The sequence below is a fragment of the Cebus imitator genome, unplaced genomic scaffold, assembly GCF_001604975.1.
Source record: "Cebus imitator isolate Cc_AM_T3 unplaced genomic scaffold, Cebus_imitator-1.0 Scaffold632, whole genome shotgun sequence".
Taxonomy (NCBI): Eukaryota; Metazoa; Chordata; class Mammalia; order Primates; family Cebidae; genus Cebus; species Cebus imitator.
In genome coordinates this window covers 596678-607031 of record NW_016107947.1, presented here as the reverse complement: position 1 = coordinate 607031, position 10354 = coordinate 596678, and the positions used below count along the sequence as shown (strand labels likewise).

Genomic DNA, 10354 nt, shown 5'->3' with positions numbered 1-10354 from the left:
ATATATAATAGAGAGAGGAACTTGGCAGGATGAAATAATGCAATATTTTCTTTTTAATTTTATGTTTTCTCAATATAGTATTCAAGATTATTGCTGCAAAGAAGGTCATAGTTACACTGTTACTATTATCCTTTTAGTTATCTTGGATATTATCAATTAAACAGACACTATCCAGATATTACTTCAGTTCTCCACTTTCCATAGGAAAAAAAAGGTTAACTAGCCTATCACAGAATGGAAACCCAGGTCTTGGTGGGCTTTATTAAGAAAGCCAGCAAGAGAAGGATGGGGAAATTGAGTCTGCAAATCAGAGCTAAGTCCCCCAACCATGTGCTGGTACAAGTCATTCCTCCTCAATCTGGACTCTCTTTACCCTTTAGAAACTAATTGCTATCAGACCAAGACCTGAGGAGGAAATATTCAATAGAAATGCTCCCTAGCAGAGGGCCTCCTCACAATCAGTCTTTCTGAGGCTTTAGTTCTTGGATGACTGGGGAAGTACTCAGAGCTTTCTATCTGTGGGGAAGTTGTTAGCTTGGCTGTAGAATTCTATGTGCACATCACATGCTGCCTTTAGCAGGGTTGGGGAATGAAGGCTTTCAGCTAATGGGAGGCTCTCCTCTTTTCCTTTGGCTTTTGGCCTCTGGGAGAAGGCTCTTGGCTCTTGAACTGGAGAACTGATGGATTTTTAATTCATATTTGATTAAATTATGGTGTTATAACATCTCATATATAATATTTGGCTATATAGTGTTATATTTTATGATGATGTCCCCATTCTAAAATCAAAATTCAGTGTTCTGTCCCTTCATTGTAAAAGCCCTGGTTCTACAAGAGAACATCAGAGACGCTAAAGATGACAATTTGGTTTCTGCACCCTGGGAAAGAAAGCATATATTCTGTTAGTTGAAGTAGGTCAGATCACGTTTAAAAACATAGATAAGTAAACAGCTATTGCTGATCAAATTGTTCTTATCCTCGCAAACAAAGAGAATCTCTCCACAAAATTAAAGAAAGCAAGCCAGGCCTTCCCTGATTTCCCAGAGACTTGCAGCCTTCCTTCATGTTTGCCCCTTCCCCACAAAGGCCTTCCTTGCTCCTGACCCCAAACACATGTGCCTCTGAGCTTTCCACTACTCCAGCTCATCTCCCAGAACAGGTATAGAGCCCAAACTTGAGACCAGAGGAAATCTGGACTCAGAACAGCCTGGGGATTCATGCTGGAGTGACCCTTCTAGTTCTTGCCACCAACCCAGGAAGACCTTCCCTAAACAACCTTTCTAAAATATTGTCCCCTTTCCTGTGACTTACTCAGTCCACCCCCTCAGTCGGTACCATTTTTCTTTATAGCACATATTAACCTTCTTGATTATGAATTTTCCTTCTGGGTTAGTATCTGTTTTTGCCAGAAAAATACAAGTACTGTGAGTGCAGAGACACCTCCATCAGATATGGAGGTGAGCTAAGCATGCTGGATAATTCAAGCCAGTGCTACTTAAATAGCAGAAGCAAAAATGGAGTTTTTCCTCATTATCAAGCAGTTAGTTGAATCCGTCACTTAAAGTTTCCTGTAAAGACAATCTGAAACTTGAAAGTGCATTTGACTTTTTCATACAGAGTAATCAGCAGGTGCTGGGCAACAACTAATCCTCTCTGTCCAAGTTGAGTACATTTCTAAAGTAGAGGACGGTAGCTTGATTCTTAAGCATCCAAAATGATATTTTCCATCCTCCCTCCTTCTCCTCCTCCAGCTTAATAATGATTTGCACTTAGGATGTTTTTCAACCAAGAAACTATGTTTTTATGACATTACTTGGTGACTAATAAAGAGATGTTGAGAAATTGAAACTCCCACAGAAAAATTTGGATATCTTTTCACACCCTACAGACAATAAAAGATAAAGGGATACTGGGATTTTGAATCTTCGAAATTTTTTTGTAGCATCCTTCTTTGTGGGATTGGTATTGGTTAGGGAATGTTACTTGTTGTAACAGACAAATGCTAACAAATCCATGGGTTAACACAATAGAAATTCATTTTCTCTTAACAGAAAGACCAAAATTGGTGTTTCTGTTGGGCAAGACAGTTCTCTTCCCAGAATCCAGTCTCCTTCCATTTTGTAGCTCTTCCAGCTTCAACCTATGGTTTCCAAAGTTGCTGACAAAAGGGTAAGGAGCATGAAGAACTGTGCCTGTGACATTTTCAAAGGCCTTGGCTGGAAAGACACATTGCATTTCTGCCCACATTCCATTGGCTGTAACTCATTCACATGATTTTGCCTCACCACAGAGGAGCCTGGGTAATGGAGTTAACCATGTGCCTCAGAGGGGAAATGAGTTTAGTGAGCAGGAACCAGACTTTGCTTCAGTACTTAACCTCCACCCAGGACATTCTTTCCTCAGACTTTCTGATGGATATATACTGTAGTAAGACATTGTGTATTTTAGACAGTTTCCAAATCTTTTCCTATTGTCTTCATAAATAAACTCTTGACCTGGAATAGAATAAAAGTAGCTAAGAACAAAAGAAAAATAAAGTCTAAAGGACTGAAGACAGATCTCTCCTCCCTTTACAGGGACTCTCGGAGCTACTAGTCTGGCTCTTACTACAACTACTTCTGTTTTCTTTTCACAGAACTCATTCCTAGCACATGGCAGGTATTGATAATCACTGCTATTATTCTGTTGCTCAATTCCCCAAAGCTGTGTACTTTCTGGAAGCTGAAAATGGACTGTGAGGATAATTCCTCAGAAGAAATTAAAATGACATAAAATTGGAGTAGCTCTGGAAGTCATGCCAGGGGAAAATGAATATACTGGAAATAGTAACACAGAGACATTAAGGACTTTTTTTTCCTTGGAAGTGGGGATGTGATGAGGCAGAAAATGGCATCATTATCAGAAAATTAAAAATTGCAATTCAAAAACATGAACTGATTAGGCTAATTCTTTGAATTGAATGAGTTTGAGTCCACCGCAGTCACTCACTCAGCTCTCCTTGGGTATTTTTGGGACCGCAGACTAAAAGGAAGCTAATAAATTTGAACAGGCATCAAACTGAGGTTCATCACATTAGCACCCAGCCCTTGACTCACTAAGGTAACCAGTCACAAGACTGAATTCTGAGCCCAGGTAGAGAAATAAAACTAGAGACTTCATATCAGGATTGAGCTAATATTAAAATATGATTCTGATTAACATCACTTCCATTGTATCTACTTTTGAAAGCCCTAAAATCTGTTTGCTTCTGTCTAGGTGGGCAAATTCATTACAGATCATTCATTCTACAGCGTATCTAGGATTTTTTCAAAAAAAATTCTAAAGTTTAAATTTCTATTTTTTATTCAGTTATTAAGAGGAAAAGTTGATTACATGTCAAGGTCTTTTAAGTAACTTTCTTAATTTTTGAATTTCAATCATTTCTATTTACCTTTGACAGAAAAGATAAAGGAAAGAAGAATGATACTTAAAATATAATGTATGTGTACTAAAAATACAACTATGCCTCACTGTTAAATCACTTTATGTGAATTATTTCGTTTACTCTGATTATTTGTGAAACTTCATCATGAGATTTCCAGGTGAGGTATTGACCCTGCCCCTAACCCAATGTGGACTGGGAGAAAGTGGCATCAGCCCCTTCCAGCTGTGACCTACAACCTTTGCTCTGGTCTCTGCAACATGACACACATATTTTTACACTTGAGTCTGATAGGTTTAAAAAAAAAGGACTAAGTGAGAAGATTTAGGGCATCAAGCAGAGAAAGAAAGGAGTACACTGGGTGAGCAATTAGCTCTTGAGAGAGGAATTTTCTCTTTCCTGTTTACTTTTGACATGAGATACATTCACAAACTTCTCTCATAAGACATTAATTATCTTCATTGCAAACTGTTTGGAGCTGCAAGCTACACTATTTGTCCACATTGTCAAACTTACCTTGTGGCTATTACTGCAGATTTATTTATTCTTCACTCAGATTCTGTCTCTTCTCTGGGAAAGACGGAATGAAAAGCAAAAAGGACTGTGACATGGGTGATAAAACCATAATTCACACCTGGTTTTAAAAAATCTCCTACGCTTCTCAGTGTCGACCTTGAAAAAGAGTTCAGTGAATACAAAACTGGTTTCCTACAACTTTTTTTCTCTCCATCCAACTCAGCCAGGACATGTTGTTTGCTTCACTTTTCTCAGGACCCTCAATTAATACAAGAGGCATCTACAGAGAATTCCACCCAAAATGTACTGTTCGAGGACCCGGGCATTGAAGGCTGCTTGCATTGCTGACAGAGGAGCTAGCTTCTGCTTTCTAAATATATTTGCCACTTGGTTGCCAGCTGGAGAGACCAAAAGAGGCTGAGGGCATGGAGAGCTGCATTTTCTAAATGGTTTCGGGCCCCTGGTATTTCAGCAATAGCTAATACAAAACAGATGTTGGTGCTATGCTCCGCTGGCTTTCACTTCAGGGCCTGCCTCAGTCCATGATTAATCACCTGTGCTGGGGGGGGGGCAAAAAAGTTCCACCTGGTCTTTTTGTGTGTGTGGACCTAAGGTCAGGGTTAGCAATCAAGGTGACAGACATTGCCTCTCTACCTTGCTGTTGCTGCTTACCTACATGTATGACAACTTGGGTTTGTCCAATAAGTGCTAAATTAGCCAAGGAACTGAACTCTGGTTAGGAGGGAAAGTTTGCCTACTTGTGCAGAAATAGCTAGCAAACTGTTTGAGAACCTTCTGCCCCTTCATTTATTTTATCCAAAGAGTTAGCCAAGGGTAGACTTTTATGAAAGCTCACTAAATTCTGCAGTTGATGTGAGTCTTTTAAAAAGTTCCCTATAAAGAATGTAAAAAGAATCTGTGTGTCTTTTAGATGGCACTGGGGCAAAGGATAGTGTGGCCACTTCCTTCCAGCCATCCTACCAACAAGATATCCTTTTACATGAGCCCTACTGGGGCATCATCTTCACATTTGCTTCCCCTGTGTGGTTGGACTGTGAGACAGGGGAGTGGTGATGTAATACATATGGAATTCCATGTTGGTTCAGTACAGCTGCGAAAGGAAAGAACATTATTCCATCTGTAGCATCTTCCAGGGTGAAGGGGAGCTGGTATTCCACACTGGTCTTTGTTTTTCCTTCCTACAGCTGGGGAGGATTAGGCAGGTGGATTTGTGCCTGAGGAATCCCAGCATGTGGGTCTGGTCTAGAGAGAATGTATTCACTTTCTATTTCTGCATTACAAATTACCACAAACTTAATGGCTTAAAATAATGCCCACTGAGTATATCAGTTGCTTTGGGCCAGGAGTCTGGGCACAGTGTATTCTCTGCTCAGATTCTCATAATGCTCAAATCAAGGCATCAGCAGCTGCTCTCTCATCTGGAGCTCAGGCACCTCCTCTAAGCTCACGTGGCTGTGACAGAATCCAGTCTTTTGGGGTTGTAGGACTGAGGTCCTGTTTCCTCTCTGGCTATCAGGGGGAACACTCTCCAGAGGCTGTTTGCATCCCATAAGGGCCCCTCCATCCTCAAAGCCAGCAATAGAGAATCTCCCTCACATTAACTCCCCACCCCCTTCTCTTTGAATCTCTTTGAAAACTTCAGAGACATTCACCTGTAGCTAAAACCTAATCAGGGCTCTCTTAATTAAGATTAAATTACTGGTGAACTTTGCCCCCTTTGTAAAATAGGAGAACTCTATGTACAGCTAGTGCTCGACTTACGACCACGATTGGGACTGGCAGATCGGTCGTAACACGATTTGGTCGTAAGTTGAATAGGCTATATGTACAGTTGAAATGGTGCACGCGGAGATGGTAGTGCTGCCAGAAGCTGGTCCACACTGTCGTACGCCCAGCTGGGCAACATTTGGCTGCCAGACACGGAGCAGTCGTGGCTAGCAATTGTGGTCATAAAGTCGAATGGTCGTAAGTTGCATAGGTCATAAGGGCTCCTGTACATAGTGAGTACTTTTCATTTGTGAAATGTATGACTCCATGAATGATGGAATTCATGCCTCATCATGAGTGAGTTTACCAGTTTCTCCAAAGAGCCAGCTTTGATAGTCTCCTTGGCACTGTCAGTTTCCGGGTCAGCTGGCATTCATAATATCCAAACCTCAGTTTTCTCATCTGTGAAGGGAGCCCAAAAAGCCAGTTCCTGGCTCACAGTAGGTGCACAAGAAATGTCCATTCTCATCCTTGCTTGGTGATTAAATAGCTAACAGTGTATGTGAGCAGCTGGTGGGAGGTGGAGGCAGCATGTCTTCCAAGGGTCCTCGAAATCAGGCCATGCAAACGGCTGGCCATCCCTTATGTCCTGCCTGCTCCTGCACACATCCCACAGGAGCAAGACTGAGTGGCCCAAAGAGCCCTTGGAACATGTGTATGTGACTATAAAACATGCCATAACCCTAGAATCCTGACATCAAAAGGGAGAGCTTCAGTGCCTGATAAAAATGTGCATTCCTCTTAGCAAACCACTCCAAACGCTCTTTTCTCCTCCCCACAGGGAAGCTTGTCAGTGCTAATGTGATTCTTATGATTCTTGCTGCTCTGTAGCCTCTTGATCTCTACTGAGATCTCTCTGCCCCTGAGTGTGTTGGAAACAAAATGTCCTGTCTGGTGTCCAGGGCTTAAAATAAAAGATGCTGGGTTCCTGCTGCCATGTTGAAACTTTACTCCAAGGTCTTTCCCCATCACCCTCTGTCCCTTTGCCAAGCCAAAGGAAAAAGCCCAGGGTAAACTGGCAGAAAAAAGGGGAGAGACAGAGGAAATTAGGCATTCTTAGACCACTGCGGGCATTCTTTAATATCTATTTGATTTTCCCTGGGTTAATGTTTCAGAAATATCTACTTCTTAAATGGTGAGAAATGTTTTATGGAAAGTGAATTCCCATCTCTAAAGACGAGGACCTCGTTTTCTAAGCAGTGCTGCCTAGGAGCATGTTTGAGATCATGCAGTCTATACTCCAGGCAGTGGTCGTGCGCTAAATAATTTAAGGAGGGATTGAGATGGGTGTATTTCTGGACATATATTTTCAAGCCTGAGAAATAATAAAATAAGTCATCCTATGGCATCTGGGCATATTCATATTTCCTGTGAGAAAATGAGATTGCAAAGTGTGCAGAAAATAGACCATGACACTGGTATTGGCTCACAAACTCATCCTCAAATCCATCTCTTTTGCTTAGGATTACAGGGAAAATGCCTTTCTCTTTTTTTGCATGCCAAAGGTTCGACAGAGAAGAAATTTTCCTTCTTTAAGACAGGTCATTCTGGTAGTTTCCACTGCCTGTAATTCCTTCTGGCCCTCTAGAAAACTGAGTTGTTCTAAACATATTTTTGGAAATGCCACTAGCCATTGTTTTTATTAGGGGACTGCAAAGCTTTGTAGTAAGAGGCTTTGTGTTTTATTTGTTTTTCTTCCCCTGACACAGCTGGTTTTGTTTTAATAGCATTGGAGGAGAGGTTAAAGGATTTGTGGCCTCCGTTAACCTAGCTTATCCCCCAAGCCAACAAGGAAGAGACAGAACAGGAAGAGACAGGTTGTCTGCCAGGATAGGTTCACCCTTGATTTAACGACCCTCGTGAGAGGAGTAGAACTGATCTTAAGATGAATGAACACTTCAGAGCACGTAGCTGTGGGGAGAGCAGCTCGCCCCCACAAAAGGTATCTCAGGACGCTGAGCACTCAGGAGCTGCTGGGCAGTAATCATGCCAAACAAGAGGCTACCACATATGCCCATTTTTTATTTGCCACATCCAGCAAAGGAGCATAGCTCAGGCTGCAATCAGATACCGGGCAAAGGGCATGCATGGCCCTAGGGGTGGACGGGAAATGGCAGCTATTTCTGAGACATACCAGTCTGGTTGGGTGAGCCTTGTTAAAACCAAAGCTCAGTCAATTGCAGTAGCTCATGCCAGTGATCCCAGCACTTTGGGAGGTCAAGGCAGGCAGATCACCTGAGGTCGAGAGTTCAATATCAACCTGACCAACATGGGGAAACTCTGTGTCTACTAAAAATACAAAATTAGCCAGCCATGATGATGCATGCCTGTAATCCCAGCTACTCGGGAGCAGTGAGCCGAGATTGTGCCACTGCACTCTAGCCTGGCAACAGAGCAAGGCTCCGTCTCAAAAAAAAAAAAAAAAACACCTTATGCCAGCTCCCATCCCCAGAGATCCTGATTTAATGGGTCTGGGGTGCAACCTGGACATAAGGTTTGCCAAGCTCTCCAGGTGACTGTGAGGTTGCACTGAGGCTGCAGAGAACTACTGTCCAGCAGAAAATGCTAACTCCCCTTTCGAGGACCTACCAAATGCCAGATAGAGTAACTAAGCACTTTTCTCGCATTCACTTCTTGATTGCTCCCAACTTTTCTGTAAGATAAGCTTCTCTGTAATTTAAAGCTAAAACTGAGATTTTTAGATTTTTGGCTGTCCAGATGGAGTTTGATTTCCACTTAATTCCAAAGTCTATTCCTTTTCCACTCAACAGCCTCCATAGAAAATCCAAAATATGACAAAATTAATACCTATGGATACTCTCCAGAAGCCTACATAAGAGATTGTTTCATTCACTTATTTATGTGACTAGGGACTTTCCCTGTCTTGTCTGTAACATGTAGAAGAAGGATCCAAAATTATTTAATTGGAGACTCTGAGTGTCTTGAAGGGGGTGTGGCTGCCATGCGCAATCTTCAAAGCTTCCCTTTGCCATCCTGACATGGCTGTCCCTGTACAAAAGGACATGCACCAAATATTGCTTCTACTTTTGCAAAACACTCTTCAAGCAAGGATCTCAAAGCCCAACATAATTAATACAATCATTTGTATCCTGTTTAGATGAGTAGCATTTTACATACCTCTGTATGTATAATACTCTTGGCCTTCCAAGAGTACGAGAATGTTTCCGATTTTAAAGAGTGAGCAACAGAGTAATTGAAAGGAGCTGTATCTTGGCAAATGCAAGACCTCAAAGGCATTTGTAGTGACCTATATGAGAAAGTGTGGTGACCACGAAGCGTATCATAATGGCTTGTCTGCCATGCTATGCTAAATGGTTCAAAGACAGGAAAGATAGGGAGGCAGAAAATATTTAGTTCTTAGGAGTCAGATACCCCTGGACTCCAATAGTCTCATTTGTTTGCTCAAGTCTCTGAAGAATCTGGAAGCAGTGGAATGGTGACATGAGCTGATGATCCAGTTTTTGGGTTAATCAAGGCAATAGGGATAGCCAGAGCCAATTAAGTAGCTAGGCATTCAGTGATGGATGAATCATTATAGGCAAGACCAAAGAGAATGCCATTGACAAAAGCAATTAAAGTCATTCAGGCACTTCCAGGCCAGGAAATCCTTCTAGGCTTCAAGGGGGAACATATAGGAATCATCAGGACCAGCCTGATGAAGTCATCTGTTCATTGTGCAGATAATGATCAACAAAAGTGCTGAACACACATGAGGACAGGCCGTATGGAATACATTCTGGTGGCTGAGATATATCTCTGTGCCTTGATTTCAATCACCTTTAAAACAATCCTTACCATAGCCCGCTTTTCCTTTCCTTCTGACCTCAATCTCCCCCTACTCCTTATATTCTTAACTCTCTAAACACACAGTTTTAATGTATGGGTGATTTTTCTTAAGGAAAATATTCTCCTTCCTAATCTCTAGTCCTGCACTTTTAATAGTCTCTGTAAATATACAAGTTTCCAAGGAACATATGAGCATGTTATAAAGTTTCTTTTTTTAAAACACAAAGGAGACTGTGTCTATGCAAAAAAAAAAAAAATATATATATATATATATATACACACACACATATATATATATATATATATACACACACACACACAGATGTTTCTACACCTCTCTGGATTCCTTATTTGTATTCACGTTGCAAAATTTAGAATTGGGGAAAATGGACATGAACTAAGAAACCATACTTGGAACTACCTGTTTCTTTAAAACCAAAGTTCCATCCAGGGACCCTGAAGTAAAGGTTGTTAATGAGTCGTCATGTCAATAAAACCAAAGAACACCGTTCTATGTCCTGCTTTATTTTCTCCCTCTCTGGTTGCTGCTATGCTGTCTCCCTTTTAGATGCATCCTACTCCTACTCCTTCCAATCATTAAAAGTGGGATTCTTCAGTCCCTGTAGTCTCGCCTCATTTTTTCTTTTTTTAGACAATCTTTCCAGCTTCATCTTGTCCCACCCTCAACCACATCTTGCCTTGTTCACAACCTCTGTGTTCTTCTGCAAACCACAAGACCATTACACCTGGTTCCTAGGCCTGGAATACTCTCCTCTAGCTTTTTGTCTGGCTAATAATTGCTCATTCTTTGGATCTTTGTTC

The 10354-nt window shown here is 41.4% G+C and overlaps 1 protein-coding gene across 2 annotated transcripts in view; it reads left to right on the top strand.

Moving 5' to 3' along the window:
* Positions 1 to 10354, top strand: part of SPTLC3 (serine palmitoyltransferase long chain base subunit 3) — a 153164-nt gene that overhangs the window by 126336 nt on the left and 16474 nt on the right. The gene's annotated exons all lie outside the window — the stretch shown is intronic.